Source organism: Ischnura elegans, chromosome 9 (genome assembly GCF_921293095.1).
Source record: "Ischnura elegans chromosome 9, ioIscEleg1.1, whole genome shotgun sequence".
Lineage (NCBI taxonomy): Eukaryota > Metazoa > Arthropoda > Insecta > Odonata > Coenagrionidae > Ischnura > Ischnura elegans.
The window spans coordinates 23349545-23357344 of record NC_060254.1 but is presented as its reverse complement, the minus strand read 5'-3'; positions in this window follow the sequence as shown (position 1 = coordinate 23357344).

The following is a 7800-nucleotide window of genomic DNA, read 5'->3' as shown; positions in this document are numbered from 1 at the left end:
TGACAATGTATGCAACTACTTATTCCCTTTTTTCCAATCACCTTCAGAATTTGGCTATTCTGAATGCTTAGGTTGATGTAAAAAGAAAGAGATAATGAGAAATTTAGATGGTAATTGTGTCAGAATTAGGAGATGAATAGAAATTAATGTGTCTTAAACAGTTCCATAAGTACAAATGAAATGAACTAGCGTCTAGTGATATGTTGTCAATTTAAGTTAGCAGGTTTTGACGTCTCCATGTTACAGCATTACTGCCTCCTGAAAAATGTTTTTCGTTACTCGCTTGTGTGGCTAGACGAGTACTTTCTTTACAAAATTTCTATATTTGTGAACTCTGGGAATTTTTTATTAAAATTATGCCAACGATTTTCAAGGATCTTGAATCTTTATGGAATTTAATTGGACGATGCGAACTAACTATAGAACTTAGCTTTAGCCATAGGGACCAAATTTTCTTTTCTTAAATTCTCACTTTGTTTAATCTACCTTAACAACTCTTTGTTTTTTTGTTCAAGAAGGAAACAATACGCACCAAAGCAATAAACAAAAATCTACATCGGACGTAAGTAATATTCAAATAGGCAAAAAGATGGCACTATTTGTGACGTCAAACAGGGAAAAACCGGCATTGTCCGCTAAAGCCGAAAAGTTACATGTTTATTCCTAAATTCCTAGAAATCTAAACAGTTCTTTCGTATTCTCCCTGCGTTTGAGTTAAGAAAGTGGGGTAGGGTATTAAGGTAAAGTCAGTGCGACGCAGAGGTTCACTCTGATTAATACGCCGCTGGGTCGCAAGACGGTCGGCCGCCGCGACTAATGAATAGGTATTCGGCGTCCACGTCGACAACTATAATGAGGGCAGCAAGCTGAAACTACCAGGCCTAGGCATTAGAATGACTTATCGACTTTATAAATGGTATTATTACATGAGTTTTATGATAACGCTTCCTGTCGGCAGATTTCTGAGCCTACTGGCCTCGGTAGCGCTGCTACTGAAACTACTTGACTCAACTCGACATTCGTAATACTACTCGAAACGCTCGAGTCGAGTACCAACTACTCGACTTGACTCGTATTTTCGAGTACTCGCACATCTCTAGTCGTTATTACTCCCATTACCTTACGATTTTCCACTAAGTTGAGCATTTAATGACTAAATCATTACGTATAATCTTAATTATTCAGTAGATTTAAATATAGGACGCTAACGTAAGAGTTACGATAAATATCTCAGTTAAAAATAATTCAGATCCCCTAATCTAAGCATCTCATCGTCTTCCATCCTTTTCCAGTTCTATTCTAGACAACCCAATCCCTTGATGTCCATCGCAGTGAAATCTAACCTCTCCAGATCCATTTAAAAACTACTCCTCCCCACCCTAGTTACGTCACCATCAGCCTTACTTCCCTAATCTCCTTGGTCTCAACTGCAGGTCCTGTTTACAGACGCGGTCCTAGACGGACCCATGCCGATCTCATTACTTCGACCTAATTTTTGCCTTCTTTTAAATTTGAGAGACCTACCACGGTTATACCCATACAGTTCTCGCAAAAGCTTATGTCCTTAGAATATGCTTGAAAAAATGGAGATATAGTGTTGGAATATGCAAAAGATAGGAGCAAAGAGGAAATATAAAGAAGAGTTGCCAATTTAGGGAAGGAATTCTACTTCTTACTGGTCAATCTAACTGGAGAAGTTGCTATGTACCAATTCATTTACCTTTCGAGATATCTTCACGTACAGGTATCAGGGGGAAACACTGACACGAATATATTTATGAACTCGGGATAAATTAATGGAATGATCAAAGGCAAATGATGACAAATAATCCAAATTAATAATTAAATAAAAAAACTGAAGAAATCTTCTATCAGGTTTATGATATATCTCATTTAAAACAATTTCAGATCACCTGATGCAGGCATCTAATCGTCTTCCGCCCTCTCGTAGCTATATTCTCAACTGCCCCATCATTTCATTTCCCACGCTGTAAAATCTAATCTCTTCACATCGATTGACAAAATGCTCCTTACCCTAGTCACGTCAAAATCAGCCTTCTTTCCCTAATTTTTATCGTATAAATCGTTGACTTTGTTTCATAGGTGCATGAGACGTGCGGTACGAATCGGAATATGTATCAAACCTATTTTATCAATAAAAACTCAAAGAATTAAAAATATTTTGTTCACTTTTATTAGCGCAGCGGTTGAGAAGATAAAACTCATTTCCGATGTGAAACCGAAGTGGATTTCTAAATTTAATAAACCCCTCGTTAATTTTGCTTATTTATCAGTTCAAACAATTTGTTTTTAAAATTTAATTTTTGAAATCGATTGGCTGTCGCCACGGTGAAAATATCTAATATGCACATATACCCAGGAGCTGATAACAATATACTCTTCTTGCCTTGGGCTGTCATTTAATGAGTCTTTGGCCGTACGACATTACATTTCGCAGTGTTAATCCTTTTGGGCGTGACTGCTGGGAGTGCTAATTGGGATATAAATAGTTGTAAATATCTTGGAGTGATGCAAAGCAGGGATATGCCATGATTACCTCATATCGAAAGGCTTTTAGTGTATTTTATTTTTGGATTAAATCCCTTGGTAAGAGCTGCAGCATAACCAAAGACTTTTGTGTATGAAACGCTTGTTACACCAATCTTACAGTACGAGACATCAGTTGGGAATCCTCATCTAAAAGAGGTGATCAAACAGCTGACAAAATTTCAGCGCTTAGATGCAAGATTTGTAATGGGAAATGTTAAAACGAAGGCCAGTGTTATAGAAAGTTAAAATAATTTATCGATATCATTATAATCAAGGAGGTGAGAAGCACGAATTAAGGGTATATATTACGCACACATTGGTCATCGTGCGTGGGGGGGACCTATTGAGCATATTAAAAAAAGACTTAGTTATTTGACGAAGAAGGATCATAATTTTAAGAAACAGCTCTCAAATGCGCTACAAAATTTCCTTTCTACACCGGGGGACAGAAGACTCGAATGGTGTACCCGTGGAAATATTGGACCTCTTACCACTCAATACTCTGACTTTTATGGCGATACTGGAAGAAATTGCATTGTGAGGGCCTTCTTGAGGAAATTATCTTTAGAGTCATGACGTTGCTCTGAGTTTGAAACGTTATATGTCACCAATGTATTTCATGTACCCCGATCGATTTCCACAACGAAGTTCATTTTTAAGGGGGAGCCATTTCCAACGAAATCTCTTAAATAGGAGACAATGGATAGTCCATTAAAACTATTTAAGAAACGTATCATCGTAAATAAAATAGACGCAATTTAGTTCGGGTAATACTACTTTCCTGTCTTGTGAGAAAACGGCAGATTCTTAGAAAGCATTAAATATTCTTAAGTGTAAACTGCCTAAGCTGCTATTTTTTTTACTGAGTTAAAAGATACCAGTAACAGTTATAAAATATTTTTAAATTACTTGGGAAAATGTTTAATCCTTGATGTGGTACTTTCGTAATTCTATAAATAATGATCCAATGCTCCGCATAAAGTTTTTTCTTCGCGGCTTATTTTATTCCTAAATAGCGTTTCTAGAGTTCAATCGCTTCAGGGGGACCTAGTCGGGCCCTTACCAGTTTTCATGCCTTTTGCATCCTAAGTACTCCATGGTACAAAGAACCCACAAGGGACCTGACCCGAATCTGGCCTCAATGTCATCGAAAAAGAAGCACTCAGGTCTTAAAATCGAACGCATTTAATTGCAAGCATCTTAATATATCTCCTTTAGCAGGGAGTGATGAAGAATACGTTGAAAACCTGGCCGTTTTCATAAAAAACTTCCCGGTTATCAAAGAATTTGGCAGATGTACGTAAATCGATCAGTAGATAAATAACATCACTGTGCATTTGGTCAAAAGAGGACTCGGAATACGGCAGACAATACCAAGAGGTATCTGGAGCTCACACCGAATGTCACTACCGTAGCCTAACAATACACGCGAAAGCTAATTTACGCCATTCTAATATCCGCATAGTTTTTATTACCTATATAGCACTCTACTTGTTCCTCTGTCTTTACATTGTCCACTACGCCTGATCCTAATCTATTGTATTTCCCAGGGCATCGCACCACTGTTCATAGAAAATCATTCCTTGAAACAGCTTATCATATTTGGAATAAGATGCCTATTGAAGTTATTGGATATCTGTTACAAGATTTAAACTAAATTATTATGATTTTTTAATTTCTTGGGAAAACATAAGTCACTCTTATTTATTTTAGAATTTGTGTTCTTGTTATTATGGCTCTTTTTTGCGGTACCATTTCGTTATTTGTTAAGTTTATAAAACATGAGTTTCTTGTGTCGTATCGAATCCGTATTTGGTGATTAACTTCATTTGACTTTTTTACATAGGTACATGCATTTTTTACATAGGTACATTATATATAGCCAGCTACAAGATGAAAAGTTTATCTTTCTTCTAATAGTCGTTGTGCCTGCAAACTGTATTATATTACTTTTGTTCTTATGGATTTTTTCCTGGACAATAAATACTTTTCTATCTATTTATCTAAAGATGCAAAATATCAATATTCCAACATTCGCACGGATTATTTTAAGGTCCTCTCGTTTCATTCTTCGTGACCTTTTCCACAAGTTTACATACTTCGGATGTGAGGGTCCTAAACATCTCCTGCTCAGTCCTTATCCTCTCTCCATGCCCGCTAAATCCTTCCAGGAATCAAACACCCCCAAGGGACCCTGGCCCAAACCCCGCGATCAAGTGAGCTTCAACTGCGCTTGAGGCCGTAAATCCAGCGCAGTTAACCGCCTTCCATCCAAGACGACCCATTTCCAGTGACCTGAAAAAACTGCAACGTGTTTAACGGTATGTGGAAGCTGAGATCCAAGGGGAAAGCAAAACCACTTCCGAATAAGCAGTGGGCTACTCCTTCTTCCAGTCAACAATAATCACCACGGAAATCTGCTTAACGTCACAGTAAATATCATTTATTACCGAGCCAAAATATTGACTATTATCTAGGGCAAATACCATACTTCTCTCTTCAATTATATTCAAAATGGCTAAAGAAGAGTAGCAATGGCTATGACTTAGCGACGTATGCTATATGCCACAGTGAACTACTGTCCGGATAACCATAACTATAACTTGAATATCACTCAGAAAAACAGATCTGTAGAGTTAATATCTTAAAAATTTACAAATCAAAGCTGAAAACGGTAGTGATATTAGTTATTGCAGGATCATGACTACACGGTGATAAAAAATTGGTGGAAAGAATATATTAAAATGATTTCGATAAGAAAAACTAATCTTTATACTATTTTTTTGCTCAATACCTAATGTACTAAACAAACATCCATTATTTAGCTATAAAAGAGCAGTAAAAAATACAGGTGACAATAAAAAATGAAAAACTTCCTCATGGGGTGAAAAAATCAGTCGTTTTAGACCCATAATTATTCATTTGTCTCATTTAAATCATTACATCTTTTCTAAAAGTGATGATTGTTTTGCCGAGTGGTATCTCTAAGGCATTTTAATGCAAAAATCGTAAATTATTCCAGCAATCTTACTTCTAATATCACACAAAGGGTAAAGGTGTAGTCACAAAGATTTGTGACTAAACCTTTACTCAAGCACTTATTTGAGGTGGATGGATATAATTTTGAACTTTCCAGGAATCTTAAAACTATGGTATTAAAAACTATGAAAAAGTTGACACAATATTTTAGGCGTGCTAAAAAGCAATGGACCCGTAATAAATAAAATAAGGTAGCGAATCGCATGAATTTGATTTCAATCTATTTGTGCAATGCTTATGAGTTACGACATATATATGGCTATCGTTCGCTGAATCATAATTTTACATGTTGAGTTATGATAATAGATCGAGGAATCCTGGCTGTAGAGCTACCGTAACTAATTCTGCATATCAACTATTTCTTAGAAAAAAAACAATTAATTATCTGTAGAGAGCAGTTAGTGCGAGATCCCAGTACCCACAAGAGAGTGTCGGTGTTCATGGTAAAGTTAGCGCGAAAACTGGTTAAATTAGCGTGAGGTTTCCTGGATTTATAATTAATTGATAAAAATTTAGAAACTTCCTAAGAAAAATTACTGGATTAGAAATTGTTTCACAAGAAATTGCAACATTACACCCCTCCAGGGAAAACTAAGACGTCTCCTAAAATTATCACGAGCAACAGAAATGATCCGTGTATTAGTAATTATAAAAACTGGTTCACAAGCTAATTTTATTAAATAAACGAAATTAATGTTTTTTTACAGGAAAGATAAAAGAAAGCAGGTTAGTGTGAGATGCGTGGACACGTAAAAATTAAAGGTTAACCTTGAAGGTACCGCTTGAGTCGCGAAGTTCCGGTTGAGAGAAACTCAACGTCTCCAGTGGGAGCAGAGATACACCCCAATATTTCGCCCTAATTCCAAGCACGTATCCGCCCTCTATCCTCCACGCCAATCAACCTCTTTAACACCTTTGGATACCAATCCAGTGAGACTCGCGTCAACGTGCTCGTCCGCAACCAACCACCTCCCATGTGTGATATCCAAGGCTGTATCGTGAAGCACCTGAGGCAGGGAAAATTCATGAAAAAAACAAATTCACGTAAAACATGAAAAACAACAAAATAATACGAATACCTTCGCTTCGAACTTTTCAGGAAAATTCTTGAGGAACGTGAAAAATAATAAACTTACCACAGAAATGTTTCGGAGGATTATTAATATAGCAAGTAATAATATATTGTTTAGCCTTATGTTTTTCAACCTGCGGAAGAAATGTAGAAGTAATTGCTCGGCACAATTTAACATGCGACTTGGTTTGAAGGTTACTTTTTATAAAACTTTGTTTTCAACTCGGAACACGGATTTGGCATTCAGAAAATTCAAATAAATACGTGTTGAAAAACAAGATATAAATATTCCACTGAATGGCGCTTTCACTTTATAAGATTATTCTGTCTGAGAAATATCAGGGACTCACTAAGACTTTTAATTGGCTTTCGAAGATAAATTCTGGTAGATTGACATCGTCATTTTATTATAACGAACATTTAGTCCTAAAAAATTCGTATTATATCGATGTGAAAATTGAAGCTTATTTTATCGATGTGTAATTGTACGATGGGATTATCATGTACTTACTGTAAATATATCAACTATATTTACAGCTCATGACACCATCTATCAAAATACTGGAGGACGCAGTGGAAAACCGACAGTGTGCCTCATTTCTAAAATGAAATGCTGTAGCGTATGACTTTTCTTCAGTTAATAAACATCAAGGCCAAAAAATCATTGAAATTTGGAACACGACTTTTAATGCAAGCTTTATGCTAAATTAATTACCAGTAAATTACCAGATAGCCTGTGAAAAGCCAAATTTCAGAAAATAAGGCAATAGTAATGAGTGATGAAGTGTTAGAAGAAAGAAGAAATGTTACTAGAAATGTCACTTTACATATACCCGCAGCTAAGAACTTCAGTAATTCGGGACTTAAGGGCCAAATAAATAAAATATCAATTGCTAAATCCAAATGAATATCAAACTGTGATAGCTAAAGCCGTTAAAAATTTTGGGATCCATCGAAATATTAATATATTTACCAACTATTTCCGACCTGAATGTTTAATTCATAGAAACGTGAAATAGATTGCTTTAACTTATTAATAGGTAAATACCAAAATGTAGAGTTATTTCTGAGGAGGAAAAGAAAATTTTTTTATGCATATGTTATTTAGTATTATATTAATTCATGCATGTATTTTCGTA